This window comes from Aotus nancymaae, unplaced genomic scaffold (assembly GCF_030222135.1).
Source record: "Aotus nancymaae isolate 86718 unplaced genomic scaffold, 86718_ANA_hifiasm-v0.15.2.pri h1tg000006l, whole genome shotgun sequence".
Taxonomy (NCBI): domain Eukaryota; kingdom Metazoa; phylum Chordata; class Mammalia; order Primates; family Aotidae; genus Aotus; species Aotus nancymaae.
The window spans coordinates 95,860,224-95,886,071 of NW_026988417.1; the positions used below are offsets into that span (position 1 = coordinate 95,860,224).

The 25,848-nt window shown below is 42.1% G+C and overlaps 1 protein-coding gene across 27 annotated transcripts in view; it reads left to right on the forward strand.

The window, feature by feature from the left end:
• The window catches only part of SORBS2 (sorbin and SH3 domain containing 2), a 235,546-nt gene that overhangs the window by 77,448 nt on the left and 132,250 nt on the right, over nucleotides 1-25,848 (forward strand). For 2 of the 27 annotated variants that reach the window (XM_064369617.1, XM_064369624.1), the window contains exon 3: nucleotides 717-772. The exons of the other annotated variants lie outside the window; for them this stretch is intronic. The gene's annotated coding sequence lies outside the window, so the exon portion shown is untranslated. The remainder of the gene's footprint in view (nucleotides 1-716; nucleotides 773-25,848) is intronic. 27 annotated transcript variants of the gene reach the window in all.

A 25,848-nucleotide genomic window follows, 5' to 3' on the forward strand; every position in this document is an offset into this window, starting at 1 on the left:
AGCTTCCTGCCAAATTTAGAGAAGGAAGGGATCCTCCACGAGCCGAGCTGAGCCGTTTCAGCTGGAGGGAAGGTCTCGGACCCCCAATAGAGGGAGGAGGGGTGTGGAGAGAGAGCATCTGGGGAGAGCTGACTTTAAAATGCTGGAAATGACTTTGCTTCCCTCTCACCTTTCTATGTCCCTCCTCTCCCCACCATCCTATGCAGATTTGGAAAGGACTGGAAAAGCGAGGAGGAGGTGGGAATGGCAGATGCAAAGGCACTAACTCTGTGGTCTTTGCTGTACTGCATGCCTCCATTCTATTAAAATGCTGACCAGTGGTCATGGGAAACTTTGTTAGAGGAATTTTATATTAAATAGGGGGCAAGGACAGAGGAACTGAATCAGCAAAACCCACCACAGGGCTGCCCACGTCACACTGCCTGCTTCACCCCCACCTAAAACCAACTCTGAGTTAAGCAGCCCCAACTCAGCCTTTTCCATATAATTAGCTGATGGTGACTAATTGTAGGATGTAACACACTAAAAATCATAAGTATTCACCCAGTTTCCTTTCCATGGTGTTTGTTCTGGGGAGTAGGTAGGTATCAAACTGTAGAAAGAAGAGAGTGTATGATGATCACGTTGTCCTCAGTTTGATCTCACCGCCGTTTGGCTGTTTTGGGGAGTGTGGGGCAGACCCCACCCACCTATTTATTGTGACATTTCTTTTCTAGAGCGAGAATAGGACAGACTCATATACCATTCTGATCTGGGTGCATTTCTTCAGAAGGTACGCTCTCCTCGCGGGGAACCGCCACTGCCTGGGTTTGGGGCTGATGAGGCCAGGAAGACATTTAATGCATGCACGTTAACAAAAAGATTTCCCAGTAAGTTAAGAAAATAAGACGGTGGGCGCCAAAGAGTATGCGCATGCCCTGACCTCTCCTTGACATTCACTCTGTGCCGCTCCCAGCAGCGTTTCTGTCTTGATACCCTTGATTTAGGCTGATTGATTTGCAAGAAGCCAGGGGAATGTCAGAGGAAGTGAGGCCAGGAGAAAGCAAGGATATCAAGATAACTTGCTTTTTTTCTCCAAGAGTGATTGTTTTTGAATTCTTCACTCTGCCTTATTTCAGAGTGGAATATCACGCCGTGGGTCTAAGGAACATGGGGAGGAAACTATGGCTGAGTACCTTGTCCTAAAGCTCCTTCCTTCACCCTGCTTCTCCCTTCCCACGTAGTGTCTGCCTCTTCTAGAGGATGCCTCTTGCTCACTGATGCTTCACAGAGGACCAGGAATGCCCTTATCCCCATGCGCATACCTCGTCTCAGCCCCTCTAGGCCCCTCCACCCACCGAGGTGCAGTTTCCTGGCTCTCCACTGGGCTCTGCTCAGTGGGGCTCCAGAGAAGCACAGGTGGGCCCCTTGCTCAGACATCACTGCTCGCTGCTTCAGGGCCAGTGGGCAGACCCCCTGCTGGCCTGCTGGCTCCCAGGCCTCCTGGCCCTCTTTCTGAAATCAGCACGGTCGAGGATTATCTGGAATTTACTACCACCTTGTATCACTCATCTAACTCAACATAGAGAAATTTACCCAAATCTATCTCCCCAAAAGCAGATTTATTTAGTTATTTTACCCCTTCAGGTTGCATTGGTGCAGTCTTTGGATTGCAAAAGAAGAGACACCTAGAAGCTCTGTTTGAGCCACTGTATCAATTTCCAAAGCTGCTGAAACAAAGTGCAACCAACTGGGTGGCTTAAAACCTCGGAAATCTATTGTCTCACACTCCACGTGGAGGTCTAGAAGGCTGAGGTCAAGGTGTCGGCAGGGCGGTGTTGCCTGTGAAGGCTCCTTCCTCCCCTCTTCCCACTTCTAGTGGTTGCCAGCAGTCCTTGGCTGATGGCAGCATCACCCATCTCTGCCTGCATTGTCACACAATGTTCTTTCTATGAATCTGTCTCCAAATCTCTCTCTCTCCTCATAAGAATACCAGTCCTTGGATTTAGGGCTCACTTTACTTCAGTATGACCTCAATTAACTTGATTACATCTGTAAAGATCCTGTTTCCAAATAAGGTCACTCTCACAGGTACTGGGGGTTAGGAAGCACTTCAAAACATCTTTTTGGGAAACAACACTTGCCCACAATGGCTACTTTAGGGCATTGGGTCATCTCTAAGCAAGAAGCAGCTCTAAATTATCTACTGTAAGCTCAAGACACAACCTTTCATTCCAAACCCAACACTCACCCCTTCCCACATTCACAGAACTGACCCATTCTGCAAGGGCCCCGGGAGGGGGCCTGATGTCTATTGGGCAGAACTGACACCTGTGGTCCGGGCTATTTCTGAGTGAAGCCAGAACCCAGAGGACTAATAACCCCTCACAGTCACGCACGCACTTTGGTCTCCCTGAGAAATCATGAACCTCGAAACCCTGGAAAGTAGTATATGAATATCCACATAAGCCTTCAACTTACTTTTCCCTGAGTACTATGATCGTGCTTGTCACTCTTCTTTGACACTCTGTCTGTCACACTTTGGTGCTCTTTCTATTCACACATGCTATTGAGATTATCTTCCAAGGGAGTGAGTTTTTCTAAAGCCTGATGTGTCCTCTTGACTGTTCTGACTTTGAAGAGTTTCAGAATTCCTGGGAATTACTTATTCTCATGCAAATCATTTAGGAGATCACAATCTCCATTGAACTTTGCATTTTCTACTAATATATTACTTTCAAAAGGAAAGGTTTAACTTCCTCAATTGTAAATCAGGTTTCACATGTGCTTATTTTTCAAAAAAGGAGGTCAGATATTGGAGCACAGATATCAGATTTTGAAAGTATTATCCACAAGTTACCATAATAATTTTGTGATATTCTTGGTCCTTCATCTGCACACTGATTTGATTATCTAGAGTGAGACAGAGAGAGAGAGAGTGAGGGAGGGAGGGAGGGAAACACTTTCTAAAGCCAGTGCTTGGTTATTGCATCAGAGAATCTTATTGAAAAAATAAATACCAAGAGGCTTAGTTAGGTATGACTGTGCAAAGATATTTTATAAATATTTTGGCAAGTAGAGACAAGAGAAAATGATTTGTGAGGTATTTTCACTGGAAGTCAGTTGAGCTTCCTCATTTGCATGAAGCATCTGAGCTGTTTTCCTAGGTTCCAGCTCCTCCTCCTCAGGTGGGCAACATTAGAGCCTCCGCATTTGAATCTGTCCAGATGAGACTGTACTGAAGTAAGCGCTGGGTGTCACTGATGACAGAAAGGATTTAAATTAACCATTGGGACTGAGTTAAAATAAAGCTATTAAAAGATCCATGGCTGCTTGACCATGAGAAAAATCTACAAAATAGTCATTTGCATGAGTCATTTGTTCCCTGAGAACAGCATCCTGTTTAATGGCCTCCATGAGGAAAATGCTTAAGTAGATATCACTGGTTTTTTCTTAAGGTGTTTTGTCAGTAATAGTGCAGTTTGGGGAGAACCTGGTCTGCAGCTACGTCAGGATGAAGCCTTTCGAGGCTTCACGATGGCTGATACAGGCTCACCTGTTCCCAGGAGGCAGCCGGGTACCTGGATGTCTTCATGATGGCTGATACAGGCTCACCTGTTCCTAGGAGGCAGCCGGGTACCTGGATGTCTTCACGATGGCTGATGCAGGCTTACCTGTTCCCAGGAGGCAGCTGGGTACCTGGATGTCTTCACGATGGCTGATGCAGGTTCACCTGTTCCCAGGAGGCAGCCGGGTACCTGAATGTCCAGCTCCAAAGGCGGAGCTGCATCTAGCGCCTGGACCTGCCCAAGTCTGTGACCTCTGGGACCCTAGAAGCTGACCTGTCCCTTTGTTCTAGCTCTGGGATGGCCCAATGCAAACTGACTGCTGCAACCTGGTTGTCCTCTCCAAGGCCTGTGCATTTTACCCAAGGAATCCCTGAGCATCCTTTCTTGGAGGAACTACAAAGAGACTCGCTTAAGGACTTCCTGCCCACCGCAGAAATGCTGAGTCATCAGTATTCTGTTACAATTCATTGAATGTAGTGCTGGAAGCGGTACAGCCAAATGGATGGTAGCGAGGGTCAGGGCCCCAGCTCGGTGCTGCCCCCAGTGGGTGACACCAAAGAAAAGCTTTTATTAAAATAATACAGTCTATAATGAAGAAATTAAATTTTCCAACATTTCAACCCACTCTCCAGATGATAAAATGAACTCTTAAGGAATACGATATTTCTTTTCAAAAAACAAGAGTATATTTACCTTTTAAAAAACAAAATTAGAATTACACTGTACTGGTTTGTACCTTGTAGTTTCAGTTCATTGTTTTGAGGAAATTCTTCCATATCATTAAAACATTCTTTGAAAATGTTAACTTCACTAGCTACAGGGGGAATTAGAGAGTAAATAAGTAAATTACAACACACCCCAATGAGAGAATACAAAACACTGATGTCTGATGTTAGAGCCAAAAATTCTTCTACACTGAGTGTTATGTTTTTCTCACTTCCCCGGAAAAAAATTACATAAGTTGTACTGTACAAGAAATGTTTTCTTTTCTCTCTACAAAGTAGATCATGATCATTCTAAACTTAGGCAGAACCATCTGGAATCTGAGGCATTAAGTAGAAAGAAAAAGAGGAAAAGTAAGGAGGCAGTCCCCCAGCAAGCTGAAGATTGGTACTATTCCTTGTATTCCAGAGTAGAAATTAGGGAATCTGAGCAAACGTTAGAATGGATTATTTCCTGGAATTAACTGACCTCGAGTACACAGATCCACGTGGCTACAGAACAGTGGTCATCCCTTGACAGGACAGTGAGGAGTGTTCTCCCCACAGCAGCTCCGTAAGGACGAAGCAGGCAGAGGAGGCCCTGAGAGTCTAGTTCCCCTCATTACTTATTCAGAAAATGGAAATACAGAAGGAAACCCTGTCTGTGGTTACTTGGAGGGCAGTCCTCTCAAAGTGGAGATCTGCTGAGCAGGCCCAGAAAGAGACAAGTAGAAAGTTAATGAGACAACTAGATTTTCTGTCATTTTTAAATATGCAGACTTAAAAGTTAGTAGCACTTGTTGAATGCCAGTAGGACTTACACTTTACCACATAAGGAAATAAAGGAAAGTGGGAAATAAGAAGCAGTTTCAGTGACTCAGAGATCTGCCCTTCCTGTAGGAAGATGAACAACTACCATTTATAGAATTCTTATCATGTGCCCTTTCACTGTGCTGAATGCATTACATCTATGATTTAATCCTCAAAACAACCAGTGGCAAATAGGTATAATCATCCTGCTTTCAGCTAAGGAAGAACAGATGGAAGGGCTGATTTCATTCATTCCTCCACTTACTCCCCTCAGAAAACATGCATTTGGCTCCTCACCTACAGCCAGCACCGGTCCAGGGCTGGAGATGCCGGTGGGAGCAAGGCCATCATCTCTGCCTCCTCAGGGAGCAGACGGGATATGCAGCTGGGATTTGCATCTGGTCTGCCTGGCTCCAAAGCACTGAAACCAAACACTGAATGGGTGGTTTAATGAGAAACCTGGGAGATGTCGCCATGGGAGACAAGAAAATAGCATTGCATCTTAATTAATTTTCTTCCTGATCAGAGAATCACCATGATTAACTTCAGAAGTAGGAATGACTCTGATTAAAATAATTAGTGCTCCTGCATATCATTTTGTGATGACAGGTGAATACAGAAGGCATTCAGTTAACCAGATTTAGAAACAAGACCCTGTGGTTTTGCTGCTTCACCAAAAATAATCTTACCGACCACCATGCTTGCACAAAACAGATGGTGAAAGAAGTATTATCAGCATTCATCTAGAGCACAGGAGCAATCAAGATTACTAGAGTTAGATTGAATGGCAAAGACAGGACCCTAGCAAAATACTTTCAAGTGATTCCCATCTACAAATACAGGGGTTTGGTTTTGTTTCTTTGTTTGTTTTGGCAAGCCAAAAGCCTTTATCAACTCCACAGTCAGGTGAAAACATTTGCCTAGGTAACAGATGGTAGAACCAGAACTTGAAAGCATGAATTCCTGGTCAGATTTTCTCAGGCACACAACTCAGTAGACTTCTTTGGGGAGCACAGTCACTGGTTTTGCAAAAAATCTCCCATGCTCCATAATGGAAGAGAGAACTTAGCTAAATCCAGTTCTGGGGCAGGCTGGATAGACCCGCAGACCCAGAAAGCAAGCACTTGGTTTTTGCAGTACAAATATTTTTTGAATATTCTAATAATCACCACAAAAGTTATTCTCCATAAGTTTACTGGAAAAAAAATTAATTACTAGAAATTGACCATGTTTTTTTTAAGTGTTTTTCAATATCTAACTCCTACTCAAGGATTATACCATAAGGATGGGTTTAATCATAAAAGCCAACCAGATTCCAGTGAAAGTTATCAAAAAAAAAAAACACACAAAACCTGTCTGGTGCAGATTCAGGGACAAATATTAATCAGTAACTCAAAACAGTGATTAAGGTGCATTTTTCTGAGGTTTTATTTTTTCTGAACAAGCTATTCATCGCTTTATGATAAAATGTCTAGCAAACCTGATTGTATCATAATAAAATAAGCCTAATCTTGGACATTTTTGGAAATCATGCTTTTTGTTACATAATGGTTTGATAACCCTGATAAATAAGGCTGATTTCCAAATGAAAACCTATTTATTTACAGAAGCTTGTTGAAATGAAGTTAATAATGCTTCAGGATTTTCTTTTTTAATGTAGACATAATCTGATAAAAGTTTAATTTGGTAATCTGATAACAAACTTATTAATCTGTCACTAATATCAAAACAATCAAACATTGAAATCCTTTTAACTTCTACTTATATGTGAGTGTTATTACTTTGAAAGTAAGTCATTAACAAAGTCCATTGACTACATCCATTTGGTTAGCTGTAATTGCGACAGCAGAAGCGATAGGGTCGTTAATGCAAATGTGGACATTCCTTAACAATCTGTCCATCTTCAGAGGAGATGAGAATTTGCTCTGATGAAGCTATTTTGATCACATCAATGTTGGTTGAAGTGAATGACTCATTTAGTAACCATGGAAATCACACCAAGCGATACGAACAGATGAGCACGTGTGTGTGTTTCCAGATGCTGCTGCTTTTGTGGTGGCGTCTGTCCAGGGCTTCTGATCTGTTCAAAGCATACTAATGTCCCTAAATCCAAACTCGCTTGGTTTTTGCTTTCCCTTTACACTGTAGTTGATTCTGTGTAACAGCCTCAAGTAAATATAAACCAAGGCAACCCAATACTTCACCCACAGGACCCTATGTTCCTTCCAGAAATGTGTCTCCTATTTAAAGATGCATGCCCAAATGTGCTAAAACAGACCCACCTCCCAGACACATCTCCACAGTTTCTATTTCTGAAATCCCTGGTTTATGTCCAGGCCCCCATACTATATTTATGTCTGTCTATTTTTCCTGCATCTGTTTCCATAACTTTCTAATATATTAATATTTATATATTTGTAAAGCAAACTTTATAAGAAAAGAATGTCTAGAAAATAAGCAAGCAATATTCTTGCTCATTCAAGCCAAGTCTAGTGACGTAACAAAATATATCATATATATATTATACAGCTAAATATCCTTATGTCTCTGTATATGAGGTTTCCAGAACTATCATTTGTTAGCTTAACTAACAGAGCTTATATAAAATAAGTATTGTAGGTTAAGTATCTTGGGGGAATGGGTCTTTTGAAAAATGGTCCATGAAAACTTTGGGTATTGTTCTATTTAAAGTCAGATTATACTGTTATATTCCTTTGATATTTATCACATATTTATTGAAAGCCTGTTACATGTAAGGTATGATGAAAAACACAAACATGAATAAAGCATGACCCCTCCCCTCAAGAAAACACAAATGTAAATAACATAAAGTAAGACAAGATGAAATGGTACAGACAGGGAACTATATTAGTTTAAATGAGTAAGAGGGATTTGTGTCGTTTTCATAGGGGACTGCTTTGAGATGGACCTTTAAAAATGTGTGTAATTTTAAGAGTAATTACAGGTAATCTCAATAACTAAAACATCTCACAAAAGGTGATTCAAAATCACACCTGCCTCGCCACACCAGTCATGGGCTCCTGGAAGACAGGACTTGTTTGGATTTGCCTGACACCCCTATGACCCAGAAAGTATCTGTCATAACGTGGGCACCTGGTGAAAATGTGCTGAGTAAACTCAAATGAAGCCCCAAACATAAAATGTACATAAAAACGAGCAGCAAAAAGTTCAGTTTAGCTAAAAAACAAAAACTGAGATGGAAAATAGACTATAAAGTCTTGAAAATTAGGTTGGGATCTTGTTGTGTTGGGCTTGGTTTAAAATTTATTAATAGATAATGTGAAGTCAGTGTTCCTTTCAAAATATTAGCCTTGCCATTGCAGCTTGGAATTAAAAGGAGAGAGATCGAGATTAGGGGCAGAACTAGTGACAGGAGAGCCAATTAAAAGATTATGATATTTTATTTGATAAAATAAAATTAAAATGACAGAAATGACAACCCAAAATTGGTAACAATATTAGTAAGTACTATGTGAACAATCGCAGAAACAAAGATCAAGACAATAGTAGCCCATGTTTGTGTCAATGCTTATGTTCAAGCACAGAGTTAGAATTTTGATTAATTACTTGGGACTCTTACCACACAAAGTCGTTACTCCCAGGTTTATAGGTGAGGAAATTGAAACTCAGAGAGATTAAGTAGCTATGTCAAAGAAGCTCTGTTAGAATCTATGTTAGGATGCTCACAGGCATTCTAATATACATGGCAAGTATGTTTAACCCTCTGGCATAGAGTTTTACATGGTCGGTGCCAGAAACCCACATTTAGAAGCTTTCTCAAATGCAGCTTCCCCTTTGAACACAAATGGGTAGCTAGAATGTCCAGCCTCAGTGTAATAAGTCCAGACTAGAAGCTCTGCGCCTGGTGTTTTTTGCAGGATAATTCTCATCCTTTTGTAACTACTGGATTATAGCAGGCTGTGATGGTTTATAGCTGTTGACCCACAAAAGGCTGAAGTTCAATGTAAATATTAACAGGAGAAATGGTCAAAAATAGATCTGCCTAAATCTTTTTGGGAACTAGTCAAAGATTTACCATAATTGCAAAAAAAACACCTCTTTATTAAATTATAAACTGGCAACATGATCTTACATATGATTCTTTTGTTTTTAAATACACTGCGTATGTAAGATATGCAAGGTGCTGAACTAGGAGCAGTGGGAGATAAATGGTGAAAAAGATATTATCCTTAATCTCACAGATGCGATAGTGAGAGAAACAGACAGACATAAAGGAAGGAAGTACTTAGCATTGCTCAAGGAAAGTGTTTTTGAGAACACAGAAATAAAAAGTAATTAACGCAAGGAAAGGAAAACCTTGAAAAATGAGTAGGATTTTGTAAATAGAAAGGTCAGGGCAATTCTACATCCAGATGCAGGAGACAGCATGAGTGTCCACAGTGGATTCCAGGCAGAGCAGAGAGACTGACAAATTGAGAGATATGGTCAAAGACGAGAGTGAAAAGGGACAATGGAGTCAGGTCACGGGGCAACCTTGAGGTCACAATAAATTGTTAGAAGTTGACCTCTCAGACAGCAGAGCCCCCCTAGTTTGGCTAGGTATTAGGAAGAGCCCTCGGGTACAGTATAGATGACAGTGAAGAGGGTAGGAGAGTTTCGTTAGGACACTCACCAGCGATCTCAAAGGCAAACTCAATCCCATCACCGCTTGGTCCATAGAATACTGTTTTGTGTGTTAATTCTGCAAATATCACAGCACTCTAGAAAACACTAGATTGAAGGATAACTGGTGGCTATGAAGACTATTAACTAGCTGCTCATCCTTTTGTCTTTTTTTTTTTTTTTTTTTCACTCTCTGGGCACCGGAATATCCCAAGTATTCAATAAAAACATGCAAAAGTTGTCCCAGCTCAGCTTAAGATCCAAATTTATGGTGTTTCCCCTCTCTAAACACCCAAACACCATCCCAAAAAAAAATAATACTGAAAGAAAAAGAAACAAGAGGTAGGTTAAGAAACCCTAGATCTTTTTCATACTAAGCTGCTTTTCTTGTTAACTTCACTTAGAAGCTGAAACAATGAAAGGCTAATTTATTAGACCCTTGAAACCATTTCCTGCTGTCCAACAGTACAGAAATCAGCATGCCAAGAAGAGGAGGAAATAACTTGGAATGTCAGATGCTAATCTGTAGATGCCAGAAACACCGACAATGATTGCTTCTTAGTTATGTGTTCTTAATGTACGTGGCGCACCAAGAAAAGTTTGAAGTAAGCAAAGCGATTGAAAATGTGTAGCTGCCACATGGCTGGAGTCCGTGGATTAACATACTGAGGCTTCTTTTCCATATTCCCTCATGAGCCCAGGACCTTGACATTCACTGAAGAAAGGTCAACATGCTGCTCTGTGTCTATGAACTGTTTTTTTTTTCCTGGACTCCACGGAGATAGTTGAACTAGAATGATCCATGCTTTAAAAAGAAACATAAAACTTCAAAAGCTGTTATATTTCCAAGCATGGATAAGACACACTCCCTACCTCAAGCCCCCAAATTCCACCTGACTTAACAAATACTGGAAATTATTCTAAGGAAATGAATAGAATAAGCCTCACGGTACTGCTTGGAGCAGTCAGCATCTCTGCTTTTTCTGGCTATTTGAGTGCACTTGTATGGGATCTCTTTTCTTCTCCCAACTTCTCTTAAAGCCTCTGAATTATTTTCTCATGGTCCTCATAGAAATAGATTGCTCTGGTTAATACACTGCTTAGGTTTTTGCACATTAAAACATACAGTGTTCCATGTGATCCATGATGCAGACTAAATTGGTACTCATTCTCCAAAAACATAAGTGTTTTCAAAGTTCTTAAGGGAGATAGAGTGAAACAGTTCTTGTCTCTGTGTTTTCAGCAGAGTTGCCACCGCAGTACCAGTGAGAAGGCACCTGTGTTATTTCAGGTGCTCACCTCTATGGTCAGAGTTGTGCCCAAAATACAATACACTTTTAGTGACTGTGGGATTTATTAATTTCTCAGATGTTTGCCTTCTTTCCACTGTGATGATATGAATTCAGTTCTGGCTCATTTTAGCTACTAAACAAAATAAAATTATACTGAATCTTAGAAAACTGGTTATTTTTGGCCAGGTGCGGTGGCTCATACCTGTAATCCCAGAACTTTGGGAGGCCAAGGTCGGTGGATCACGAGGTTAGGCGATCAAGACCATCCTGGCCCACATGGTGAAACCCCATCTCTACTATAAATACAAAAAATTAGCCGGGCATGGTGGCGCGTGCCTGTAGTCTCAGCTACTCGGGAGGCTGAGGCAGAAGAATTGCTTGAATCCAGGAGGTAGAGGTTGCAGTAAGCCGAGATCGTGCCACTGCACTCCAGCCTGGGCAACAAAGCGAGACTCCATCTCAAAAATAACATAAAATAAACTGATTATTTTCCTGGGCACTTTGGGCAGGCTTTGGGTGACGTTAAAACTGTTAAAAGCTCATGCTCCTGCTTAGTAGAAACTTAATATCAACAATATTATCAGTGATTCAGCCTTTAATTAAGGGAAAAAGAGTCAACATTCTTAGCCAGAGTATGGGTATGAAGGAGGAGGTTCCTTATGGACTTTTCAAACAAGACTCTTTCAACAAGCTTTCTCAAAATTCTGTCTCATAGCAACTAATAATCTATTCCCAATTATTTTTATCACCAACCAGAGGCCAGACACAGATTCACTGTAGAGTACCATTCTGCAAAGCCTGAAGTGATATTCAGTTTTCACACCTCTAAAAATATCCAAAAAGGCAATGTAGCTGCTTCGTGTTATACTACATTAGAATAAATTGCAGAGACAATTTTCCAAATAATGCCACTTTTTAAATTAAATGCCCACATGAATGATAATAATTTTAAATCAATATAATTTCTCCTAGCTCATTAGGACTGAAGAATCATTTTAAGATCCAAAGAATTAGAAACTCTTTTGTCTTGCCAGAATTTTTCAGAAGTTTTTCATATTTTTTAAACAACATTTGGAAAATAACATATATGTCCCTAGCACTGTTCTCTGGAAAGGAAGATGAAGCTTATACATGATCATAGCTGTTTCCTCATCCTCTCTGGACCCAGTGACAGAATATGGTTTCCTTTTTATTTATTTTTGTGGGTAGTTCTGAAGTACTATTTGTTCCAAACATCTCTTACAGAACTTGTGACCTTTTAGCAGGTGTTTACATAGTGACTTGGAACTTAAGTTATTGTTTTGGCTGAAATCTAAAGCACTTTCCTTTTTTTTTTTTTCTTCCCTTACTACATTTTGCTACATGTTGAGAAGGTTGTTTTGGAAAAAATATATGTATTTATGTACTCTCACATGATAATTCTCTCTAAATTATTTGGAAGTTGAGCAACACAAGGCTTAATGATATGGAACAGAAAGCTGTAATTTCTGAGAGGAAGACCTCAGCTCTCTGGAGTAGTGCCACTTCTCAAGTGATGGGTTTCGTCTTCCAGACAGCTTTTGTTTTCGCTTCTTTCCAGTGTATGCAAAACATAAGCCACTTTACTGTGTGGAAAGATCTGGGTATTTTCTTCTTCTACTTTATAGTAAAACATTTGACTTCTTTAAAACTGTACCCTAGGGTTTATCTTCTGGCTATACTAAAAAAGTTACTTCTCCATTATGCTTGGTTTCCAAAATTCCAACTGGTTGTGACGAAAGGAGGGAGCTCTGACTTCCTTGGGCTGCTCCAGGAAGTTTGCTTGCAGAAGCTTCAAAGGCTCCCTGGTACCAGTTCTGTCATTCGCTTAGGAAGGTAGGGCAAAGATCCAGTCCCTGTGCTGATCTTGTCTTCAAAGAGATCAAGTGTTCACATCTATTGTAGTTGAAAGAGTGGGTAGCGGCTGGGTGTGATGGCTTACACCTGTAATCCCAGCACACTGGGAGGCCAAGGCAGGTGGATCACCTGAGGTTAGGAGTTGGAGATCAGCCTGGCCAACATGGTGAAACCTTGTTTCTACTAAAAATACAAAAATTGTCTAGGCATGATGACAGGCACCTGTAATCCCAGCTACGACTCAGGAGGCTGAGGCAGGAGAATCACTGGAACCTGGGAGGCAGAGGTTGCAGTGGGCCGAGATTGCACCACTGCACTCTAGCCTGGGTGACAGAGTGAGACTCCGTCTCAAAAAAAAAAAAAAAGAGTAGATGGGAAAGGAGGAGTTAGAAAGTAGCTCCCAGTTGTGCTTTGTGGTAGACTGTCTCACACTATCCTCTGAGCAATCCCATGAGGCAGGTGGATAAGGAACATTAGTATCATTCTCACTGCAAAGGTGAGAAGATTGAGGCCCAGGGAGACAAAGTGTTGTGCCTATGGTCACGTGGCTATGTGTTCTAACCTTTTAAGGCCCTGGTTCGAAGTTGTTCATCCCACACTGCCCCATTTCAAGGGGTGGATTATCAATACCTCCACTGTGAAAAACCTGCAATTCATTCTTTGAGATGATCAAGTTAATGTTTTTTGAAAAATTCAGTAAATGCACCCTCAAGCTCTCAAAATCAAATGTTTTCTGGCACCTGGCACAGTTCTCACATAAGATGGATTCACAAGGCGGATCAACTGGGTACCTGGGGCCCAGGGCAATCTCTTAGATACATGGAAGGAAGGAAGAAAGGGAGAGAGGGAGAGAGGGAGGGAGGGAGGGAGGGAGAAAGAAAAATACAATCTTTAAAGAGGTGTGGGCAAAGCGACCTGGGCCTAAGGGAGAGAAAGCAATTGCAGGGATGTGATCTACTGGGTTGTAGTGCCACCAGAAATATGTCCAACAGCCAACATTTCATTCAACCCAAGACACTTAGAAGGAATATAGAGTTTAGTGTAAAACTGGGGACCTTCTTCTTATAATTATGCATAAATAAAAACTTAATGGAACCATTAAAATTTTATGGATTCTGACTGTGAGAATACATTTATTGGGATAAAACCTCAGCTGCCGTTACAGAGATTCAAATTAACAGAAGTTAAAGATGAAAGATGTTTATTGCTCACTTGTGTAAAAGTACCGATTTGTGGTATAAGGCTACTATGGAGGCATCACAATTCTGGGGACCTGGGCTTTTTCCATTTATTGCTCTGTCTGTCTCAATGCTAAGTACATGGCTTCCGTTAGTGGTCAAGAGGGCTGCCCCAGCTCCTGACATCAGTTCTGCATCCCAGCCAGCGGGAAGGGGGAAAAGCAAAGAGGGAGCCCCTTGCCTTTAAGGCCACAGCCTCTTGGAGGATGCACACAGCATTTCCTCTCACACCCACTGGGCAAAATTTGGTGGCAAAACAAGGAAAACGGAAAAATGTAATCTTAGTCTGGCTAAAGCCACGTGCTCAGCTGAAACTTCCATTATAAAGTAAGAAGGGGGATTGGGTACAAGAGAGCACATAGGTTTCTCTGCCATGTGTAACAGCCATCCCCTCAGACCCTAGAGTAGAATCCAGTCATAGGCACAATGAATTCCTATTGCATTCTACTAGGACTTTTGTTTTCAAAATGTAGATTAGAAACACATATTGGATGATTTCAACAACTGAAGGAGGATTTCTCACCTTGTCAAGTGCTACTTATTTGCTGCTAAAAACTAACATCTTATGCTACACTAGTCAGAGCCAAACAGAATTAATTTGATTAAGGCTGTCACTAAAATATCAAGACAAATGTTCTTGAAGCATGGCACTTTTTCTCTTTGCCTTTTTCTCCTCATCCAGTCTATTTACAATAAAAAAAAAAAGTAGGTTGCGGGATGGAGTTGCAGAAACAGATCCTTACAAATGTTACTCTATATGTCAGCAAACCGATAACCAAATGCTGGAGAGAAAAACGGGTCTAAATTCTGTTAGCAGAGTTTGACCTAGACTGATCACACTTAATAATTAATTGCAGTGTACAGTTCATGCTGTTTGGAGAGCCCCTACCTCATTCTTCAAGGAGCTTTCTCGCTTTGGTTCCAGAGCTGTGACTTCTACTTGCTGCTTCTCCAAACCAGAAAAACTAAATTTTTCTTTTCATTTTTCTCGATAACCTCTCTCTGAGAAAATTATTTGCCAGAGTAGTTTCTAAAACATATAATTTAATGATGCTATCACATACCTTTCTTTATACTGTTGAAAACAGATACACTGATTTCTTGAAAACCAGATTCTATTTTAGAATCATTGATCAAGGTTGTTATTTAATGGAATTTGATAATCCATTTGTGAGAATGTGACTCATTTGCAGGGCAAAAGTAAGTCATTTACCTGTTTCTAATTTATAACACTCACAGGTCTGCATAGAACTAAACGCAAAGAAAATTAGAGCACACAACTGTTCTTGTAAAGGTAGATTAGAAAATTGTTTTTTTAAAGGTGGAGATCGAGGGAACATTACCCGAGTGTCTGCCTCTCTCACTTCTGAAGCAGAAGTCCAGAAACGTAGAACGATACCTAAAAACACACGCCCAGTTAACGGCAGAGTCTGAAACGCCCAGCTCTCCCAGAGAAGTGCATTTTTTGTTGTTTGACTTTCAGGACAGTATCAGGCTTCTAAGTGGAATGAACATAGGTGTCCTCATGCACAGGACATGCTCGATCAGTATCCAGCCTTAGGTAACCTGTACACCAATGGTGCACCATCCTGGAGAACGAGGCAGTGATCAGCATCCAACAAGATGAGAGATTTAAGAAAACTTTCTCAGCTTCTCCTGGCTTCCTTGAGCTTTTCCTGCTTTCAGTAGTTTGCCCTATTTACACAAACTTGTCTTTTCTCAAGATGGGTGACCTTCTAACTTTCTGTAATTTTATGCAACTGATCCTGAAACTCTTGAGTACTGTTTAGCTACCTTCAGAACACATCAAAATAATGTTCATGCTGCTGATAATAATAATGAAAATGATAACTCATATTCCTTTAAGCATTTGTTCTGGGCCAGATATTTTTCTAAGGATATTACATGTTTTCTTTCTTTCTTTCTTTTTTTTTTTTTTTGAGATGGAGTTTCACTCTGTCACCCAGGCTAAAGTGCAATGACACAATCTTGGCTTCCTGCAGCCTCTGTCTCCCAGGCTCAAGCGATTCTCCTGTCTCAGCCTCCCAAGTAGCTGGGATTATAGGTGCACGCCACCATGCCCGGCTAGTTTTTGTATTTTTAGTAGAAATGAGGTTTCACTATGTTGGCCAGGCTGGTCTCGAACTCCTGATTTCAACTGATCTGCCCGCCTCAGTTTCCCAAAGTGCTGGGATTACAGGTGTGAGCCGCCATGCCCAACCATACATATGTGATTTCATTTCATTCTCACAGTGATCCTATCAAGTACTTACTGTTACGTGTTTCCATTTTATAGTTGTAGAAAGCAAGGCACCAAGAGAGAAAGTAACTCACCCCTCGTCGTGCAGCTAGCAAGTAGTAGAGTTATGATGTAAACCCAGGTTGTAACCCCTGAATGATATTGGCTGTCACAGAAAAAGAATTCTATGTCTAATCACTGCATATACAGGAGATGGTGTGGCATAGTGAAATATCTTGGGGTTAAAAGGATTCGCCTTTTTCTATTTTACCTCAGTCCAGGGCGCTGAGCTGATTACACTCCTCACTTTGCCGCACCTTATCTCCTTTGACCACACGTGGCTTCTACCTGTATGTGTCAGCCCCGTGCTTTTAAGGCAGAAGTTACCCCATACCTATGTGAAATCCTATCTATCATTCTAAGAAATTACTAAAAGATGCAATTCAGTTTGATGAAGCAAACAATATGCGTGGCACACAGGATCGCGACTGGGGGATACCGGCCTTGCTCAGATAACGGTTGCTGTGTTTCTGTTCCAGAGATATTCGTGGCTCCTTAGGCTCCTCCCTTTGTGCAAAACAGTATCTCACGGGAAGTAACAGGAAAAACTTATGTCCAGCAGTCACTGCCCTTTTCTTTGGCATTTTGACAGCGGCACAGTTATGCCCTGTAATCAAAGGAAACACAGAGCAGGCATCTCCTAGCAACTCCCTGAGGGTCACTCCCGGGAAATCACTGATGTGGCTGGGTGTGGGTGCATTTCACTTCTTGGTTTGAAGACAGCAGCACTCCCACGCTAGCCACGAGCTCTTTTCAGTATACTTCCAATACAGTGAACCTGTGGCAGGAAATGTGGCAAGAAGAATGAGCACCAAAGTGTCCTAAGCTGGGACAGTTTTATGGAGAAGACACAGAAAAGCTTTTCCATCCTTTTTGTTGCAGTTAAAAATCTAATTGCAATGAAACGTCACTAGTAATCAGAATCATCTTGTTACTCTGCTGTTTCTCTTTGCCAAAGCCCGTTTCCCACCTCTTTTCTATAAAGGGACATCTGTCACGCAGGGGTGGACCACTCACAGGGTCCTCCCTCCGCTGATATTTCCTCCCTGTGAGCCTCGGACCCGCCACCGCAGTTTGGCATGCTGGTGAGACCAGTCAGTCAGATCTGGCTTCCACTCAGCCCAGGAAGCTGCCGCTGCTGGAGCCTCAAACACCAGCTGAAGGTGCAATCAACACAGATTTTACTCCACCATCTGTGGAGTAAAGAAGCCAATGTGAGTCCAGAAGAATGCATTCTTCAAACCAAGATATAGTACACGCCTTTAAAAAAAAAATTCATTTATTACAAGCGAAAACGTGATTCGTGAATTCACTTGAATGAATGACCAAGGCAAGAAGGGGACCCGTATCTGAAGTGTTTCAACCGCTCGTCACACCTGTCAGTGCCAAGGAAACATTCCCTGTTGCACAGCAGCAGGAGTCACAGTTTTGCAGGACATGCCAGACCCACTGCTAAGTGCTTCGTGTTTTCTCATCCACCGGGTTCTTTAGCCACCCCACGAGCTTGGCACCATTGTTGTCCCTGTTTCTAGAGGAGGAAATGTGGGCAGGTTGAGAGAGAGGATAAGTCACTTTCTGAAGTGATCCATCTGGATGTGGTAGAATGGGCTTTTCGCAGAGCTAGCTTGGCCCAGCATCTACCATCTACACTCTTGACAACCTCACAGGCTGCCCCAGCAGCAGGTGTTATGGTAGACCATGCTCATCTCTGTCTGGAAGCTGAGTGGCAGGTGATGCTGCAGTTCTTCAGTTCTTTTTTTTGTTTGTTTTTTGAGACGGAGTCTCACTCTTGTCCCCCAGGCTAGAGTGCAATGGCTCACGGCAGCCTCCACCTCCTGGGTTCAAGCGATTCTCCTGCCTCAGCTGGGATTACAGGTTCCTGCCACCATACCCGGCTAATTTTTGTATTTTTAGTAGAGACAAGGTTTCACCATGTTGGCCAGGCTGGTCTCGAACTCCTGACCTCAGGTGATTCGCCCACTCAGCCTCCCAAAGTGCTAGGATTACAGATGTGAGCCACCAAGCCCAGCCAATGCTGCAGTTCACAAAAGTAGCCTGTAATCTGTATCATACACCGTCTTTTTCTATGAAGTCTTTTTCTATAAAGTCTTCTCTAAATACTTTTTCTATAAAGTCTTCTGATGATGTAGGAACTATTTCTATTTATTAGAAGAAGAAGAGGACTACTTTCTCTTAGGTCTCTGACTGCGTGGCTTGATATAGAAAAAGATCTCACTTCTAATCTCTCTCCAGCAGTCACATTGTGGGACATGACACAGTAGGCATGACTGTTAAGAATAGACTTACTGGCCAGGCGCGGTGGCTCATGTCTGTAATCCCAGCACTTTGGGAGGCCAAGGCGGGCGGATCATAAGGTCGAGATCAGGACCATCCTGGCCAACATGGTGAAACCCCATCTCTACTAAAAATACAAAAAAACTAGCTGGTCATGGTGACTCATGCCTGTGGTCCCAGCTACTCGGGAGGCGGAGGCAGGAGAATCGCTTGAACCCGGGAGGCAGAGGTTATAGTGAGCCAAGATCACGCCACTGCACTCCAGCCTGGGTGACAGAGCAAGACTCTATCGCAAAAAAAAAAAAAAAAAAAAAAAAAAAAAATAGTCTTCCTTTCAGAATAGTCCGTTACACATTCCAGCAACATTTATATAAGCACCTAAGGTTTATTATTTATCTATTGAGCATTTAGTAGTTTTCACTCTTTATTTATGACCTCTGTTTTTAAGCCATTTGTAGTCAAGGGAGGAGAACATGGATGGAGCTGCCTCCTGCATACTTCCAAAGGATTTAGATTCTGTCTTAGATTCTGTCTACATTTTTAATCTGTTGTATTTCAAGTTTTTGAGCTCCGGAAATGTTATACTCACAACATAAAATACTTTTTAATAGATTTCTATCAAAAACAATTTTGAAGTACAATAGAGGGTCTTTTAATGCTGGTAAGTTAGGGCTTAGGGAAAAATAGAGTTAACTTTATCAGTTGTTTTTTTTCTGATTTTAAATTTTCAGTCGCATTTTTCTCTAGTCTTAATTATTCTAGGCTAACTTATTTCTTTTTATTTTTTGAGCTAAATATTTATTTTATTTTTTATTTTGTGTCTGTTCCTTTGACCTTTTCATGGGCCTTTTCTCAGCTTTACCATCTCCTTCTTGGAGTATGAGAGTGCTGTTTCTTGGAGAGAAAACCTATAAACTGCTGGAGACTAAATATCAAAATAGAAGGAATTTTGTTACATCATCTCTCTTTTGCCTTATTGCCTGGCATCATCTCATTTTATGCCTGTTATGTCAGCATAAAAACTGATGACATCCACTTTTAACATCACTCTCTCAGTTTAGACAAATTATGTAGTCATGCAATCCAAAAGCAGAATAAAGCTAATGATAAAGTAAATTTATTCTTTGCAAACAAATTCATGTACATTTATGAGAACATTTTGATACTTTTAAAAATCTGTCATAAAAAATGCCATGGTGAAGTAGTTTTTTTAAAAACAAAGTTATTTACAAGCCTTTAACTTATAGCCCCAAAACACAGTTCCTTTTTCCTTTGTAGACTAATGTATTCTGAAGGTAACTTAAGTGAAACTTTTAAATGATTTGAGAGGTTTAGGTAGCAAGCCTGTGGGTACGGTTTGGCTGTGTTCCTCCCAAATCTCACCTTGAATTGTAATAATCCCCACATGTCAAGGGTGGGGCCAAGTGGAAATAATTGAATCATGGGGGTGGTTTCCCTCAAACTGTTTTTACGGTAATGAATACGTCTACGAGATCTGATGGTTTTATAAATGGGAGTTCCCCTGCACACACTCTCTTCCCTGCCACCATGGAAGACTTAGCTTTGCTCCTCCTTTGCTTTCTGGCATGATTGTGAGGCCTCCCCAGCCATGTGGAGCTGTGAGTCCATTAAACCTCTTTCCTTTGTAGATTACCCAGTCTCAGGTATGTCTTTATTAGCAGTGTGAGAACAGATTAAGACACCTGTATACTTAATTGCTGTTGTGAAACACATTTATGCACAAATTTTAGGTTACGAGTTTTGTGTGTTGATGGGGTGAAAAAAAAAAAAAACGCCTAGGCCGGGCAAGGTGGCTCATGCCTGTAATCCTAGCACTTTGGGAAGCAGAGGCAGGTGGATCACCTAAGGTCAGGAGTTCGAGACCAGCCTGGCCAACATGGTGAAACACTGTCTCTACTAAAAATACAAAAATTAGTTGGGCGTGATGGTTGGCACCTGTATTCCCAGCTACTTGGGAGGCTGAGGTAGGAGAATCACTTGAACTCAGGAGGCAGAGTTTGCAGTGAGCCCAAATCGCGCCATTGCACTCCAGCTTGGATGACAAGAGCAAGACTCTGTCTTTAAAAACAACAGCAACAACAAAATCCTTAAGTAAAGATATATAAACATTACATCTGCCATTATTCTACTTGATGCTACCTAAGTGTATTCATGAAACTCAATATGTAAACCTGGTATAGACCAAGTATAGGGTCAGAGGCTGGCTGAGCCAGCAGTGGTACGACCTGAAGCTCAAAGCAAGATGCTGCTCCCAAATATCCTACACTCCAGTCTGCTGACCCCTCCATTATTCCAGACACTCCTTTAGAAAGAAATGGAAGAAAATCCGTAAAAATGCAAACGTGCTATTTTGATAAAGCAAGTTGCTTCATCATTCACAATTTTAACAAAACCCTAGGAAATTAAATGTAAGATAGAAAATCAACCCTATATCCACTCAAATAACGAAGGTTATGTTATCACGAGAAAAGTAATTTTTTCATTATACTTAAGGATAGGTGGTAGCTGTTCCATCCCATTTCTAGAATTGAAATTTAAGATCACGTGTCGTGGTGGTGAGATTCAGATGTCAGAGAATTGCCTCAGCACTGTTTGAAATCAATGCTAGTGATCAGAGTCCACAGTCAGATTGTGATGTTTGTCTAGTTTCACATGAAACAACAAAAGCAAGTAATGGTGTGCAGAATGAACACATGGCAATATTAGCACGCCAGGCTGCAGTATCATGACAGTGGGAAACCGTGTGATAGTGATGGTACAGTTTATATTGACCAAATTATAAAGAACTGACTTGTTTCACTCTGACTCTCTCTTCACCCTTTTCCATAGCAGCAGTATTTCCACAGTTGTCTAAGTGGCGAAGCTAACTACCTCTTTGCATTTGCTAAAGGGAAAAAGCACATACTGATTTCAGCAATTTGTAATACTCATCCCATCCCCTTACTATACCCTGGGTAGAGCCAGACGATGCCAGTACATGGGCTGAATGTCCTTATAGGTTCCACCCCATGATTAAATTTCCTGCCTCTGAATCACATTCTCCTGATGAAAGTCTCTGCTCTTTTGAGCTAATCCTTGTGGTGGGAAAGAAATAAAAAGCAAACATGTAAGATGAGAGGTGATAGGAAGTGTTCTGCAGAAAAACTTTTAAAAGACAAAGGAAGCATGGAGAACCGCACTTCATATGGGGCAGTTAGGAAGGTCTCTGATAACGGTGGTGTTGGAGCATAAATCTGAAGAACTCGGGGAGCGATCTGGGGCTCCAGGGAGAGGACAGTGTGAGCTTAGAGTGTCCAAGGCTCAGTGAGGTGGCCAGTGAGCCTGGAGGACAAAGAGGAAGAGTGGTGGCCATGAGCTAGAGATGCAGGGAGGACCCAGGACAGAGGATGCTGCCGGCCGGCAGAGAAGGGGAGATGGGAGGTGGCTGGAGGTCTCTGAATGGGAGAATGCCTGATCTGTCTCAGATGTTCGAGCATCACTCTGGATACTTTGGGAACAGTGGAACGCAGGTGCCGTCAGTGGAGGAAGGGAGAACAACACAAGCTGCTGGAAAACTAGACCGAGATGTCAGGTGGGAAAACAGAAGGTGAGGGGAAGTGTTTGGGTGCTAGAGGATGTGAAGAGACAGTAGTGAAGCAGGATGTTTCCCTGACCCCTTCACGGGACTCATGACAGGCGTGCCTCGTTTACTCAGCCTGCCACTCTCAACTCCTAAGAGGAGGGAGCACACCAGCAAGCAGAGCGGGGGCTGGCGTGCACGAGCGCCGGAACCAACTAGCCGCTTTGGCACTGGCAGGAGTGAACTCCATGCAGGCCCCGTGGGAGCATCCAGGTGGGGGTGTCTGCGACTCCCAAAGCCCCAGAGGGCGTGTTACAGTGCTGTTTTAGCGCCGCTGTCCACGGATGGAGGTCTTTGAATGGGAGAATGCCTGATCTCTCTTTACATGTTAAAGCTTAGTGGGCCCTCTGCCTTTTCGCGTGAGGCAGCTGCCCACTGCCAGCAAAGGCAAAGGGCCAGTGTGACAGCCTTTTGTATCTGTACTGGTGGCTCCTGAGCTCTTGTCTGGCATCCAGGAAAAATGAGGTTGCATGAACAAATTAAAGGATGATAAATGTGGGGGGTTTTATTGCTGATGAAAGTGGCTCTCAGCGGGAAAGGGGAACTGAAAAGGGGATGGGGCAGGTAAGTAATTTTTCCCTTGACTCCAGCTGTCTCTGGCTGGATTCTTCTCCGAAGTTACGCGGTCAGTCTGTCCCTCTGAAGTCAAGCTGCTTCTCTCTGACGTCCAGCTGTAGTCCCATCTACCAGCTAAGTCTGGGGTTTTTAAAGGCACAGAGTGGGGTGGGGTAGGGCTATGGGTGGTTTAGGAAAAGGCAACGTTGGAGTGGGAAAAGCGGGATACAAGTTGTCACACTGGGCCGTGGTTTCAGGCTTTTTGGCTTGAGGGTGGGGTTGTTCTGGAGACTCACCCTTTTCTGCCTGGAGTTTCTCTGGCTCCTGTTTGTATCATTAGGATCTGCTCCAATGTGAGGATAGGAGGAGGAATTATGAGTGAAATATGATGGCAGTGTTTTAGGGCTGGACAAGCAAAATGATGATGCCCTTTATAGAAAAACAAAACTCCATCAGAGGAGAGGAGAGGCGGTGGGGAGCACAGTCCGCTCAGTGTGGTGTTGGACAGCCACGCGGGGCTGCTGAATCAGCAGCTGATATACCAAGCTGGCCTTTTAAGGACAAATCAGGGCTTGAGATGTACATTTCCGAAATAGCTCTAAATGAGGTTAAACAGCCCCTCATTCAAACGCATCTGTGCGTTACTCTACGATTGCCTCAAATATTATTGCCTAAACCCCAGCATATGTTGGGAATTTAGATGGGCGGGGATGTAGGACAGATTGCTTTAAGACAGAAAATAAGATGTCTTTTTTTGCAAAAAGATGATGGGAAGTGAATACACAGGAAAAATATGTTAGACACCAAAGATGTCTTCACTTACGCTGCAATTTTTGTGGGCACTTTGACACTTAGAACTCACTTGGCTGATGCTGTACAGCAAGAGGCCACGTGACCTGAAGCATTGGTTAGACGTCTAAATTTCTACAAACCGCTCTAGTCCTAGCTGAACTTGAGAAAACAAATATCTGTATGAAAAATCTTTCTAGATCTGTTACATAATGACTATCTTATTTAATTGTAGAAAGTGTGAAATTGGTTATAAAATGGTCTTAAGGGTCTCAGGTCAGGGCCAAGCACAGCGGCTCAGGCCTGTCATCCCAGCACTTTGAGAGGCTAAGGTGGGAGGATGGTTTGAGGCCAGGAGTTCAAGACCAGCCCAGGCAACAAGGCAAGACCCTATCTCTACAAAAAATGAGAACATTTGCTGGGTGTGATGGTGCATGTGTGTACTCCCAGCTGAGCATGAGTCCTGTAATCCTAGCACTTTGGGAGGCCCAGGCAGGCGGATTACCTGAGGTCAGGAGTTCAAGACCAGCCAGGCCAACATGGCGAAAACTCATCTCTACTAAAAAACACAAAAATTAGCTGGACATGGTGGTACATACCTGTAATCCCAGCTACTTGGGAGGTTGAGGCAGGGAGAATCGCTTGAACCCAGGAGGCAGAGGTTGCAACGAGCAGAGATCCCGCCACTGTACTCCAGCCTGGGCGACAGAGAGAGACTGCATCTCAAAAAAAAGAAAAAAGGTTGAAGAGTTCTCTGGTTCACAAGAACTGAATTGAAATTTTTTGAGAGACACATACATCCATACTCACATAGAAATAGATATGAAGATTGGAGATCCAGAAGTAATATCCTAATGCAGATTTTAAAAGATGGTAGTTTATAAAAGTAATGGTAAAAATAACATTGAACTGTCTAGAAAACATTTTATTTGGATCTTGGAAAGTTGCTCACGTTTCAAACGCCGCCTTTTGTGGGCCTTTTCCCCCTTGCCTTAATGAGTTGAAGGTTAGCAAAACCTGTTTCTTCCCCCCTTCCTTTTTGATTAACATGACCGGGAAAACACTGGGAAGGGAGACGATGGAGGCAGGCATCATGGAGCGTGGAGAGAATGGATGAGATAATTCCAGGAAAAACTAAAAATAGCTCATTAGCCTTATGCCAAATGTATATGAAGTCATTTACTCTTTATAAAGTTCATCCAGCTGAATAAAGTGATTTCATTTTTGAATGTTCCTGTGATTATAACTAAAAGATGATTCATCCAATCTGATGGCTCATAATTCCTCTTGAGACTAAACATTCAGAATCAGGATGAACAAAAAAATTAATGAAGCCACAAAGGGTGTCTCTGATGACGGTTTTGATCCTTGCAAAGTTAAACAAACACTGCTTATGCTCCCTGTCTTTACATGTATCTCTGACAATATAATTTCTTGACCAAATTTATTTATCATGGGTTATTATGTAGTGACAGATACAAAATTAAGGAACGACATGCTTAATGTGTTTGCCACAATTCCATGCATTTATGAGGATGCTGCTTTTCTGACTAAGGAGAATTTTTGTTCATCATCTAAGAACATCTCCTCCTCCAAAGAAAGAGAGCCCAAGTCAGCTCTGCCTTAAATTCATGATTTGATTTTGTGAGGGTCACCCAGAACCCACTGTGCCCTTAACACTGAAGCCTAGAAGAAGCCTGCTCCTTAAAGGAGAAGAAAGATGAGCCTGACCATCCTATGGTGGGTGGTAAGGCTCAGGGATGTTTGTCAGAAATACAGAGAAATACTTATATGGCTTGGCTGTGTCCCCACCCAAATCTCATCTTGAATTGTAGCTCCCACAAATCCATGTGTCGTGGGAGGGACCTGGTGGGAGGTAATTGAATCATGGGGTGGGTCTTTCTTGTGCTGTTCTTGTGGTAGTGAATAAGTCTCATGAGATCTGATGGTTTTATAAATGGGAAATCCTCTGCACAAGCTCTCTTGTCTGCTGTCATGTAAGATGCCCTTTGCCCTTCACCATGATTGTGAGGCCTCCCCAGCCATGTGGAACTGTGAGTCTATCAAATCTCTTTCCTTTATAAATTACCCAGTCTTGGGTGTGTCTTTATTAGGAACGTGAGAACAAAGAAATGCAATTACCACCACTGAATTGTGAGAAC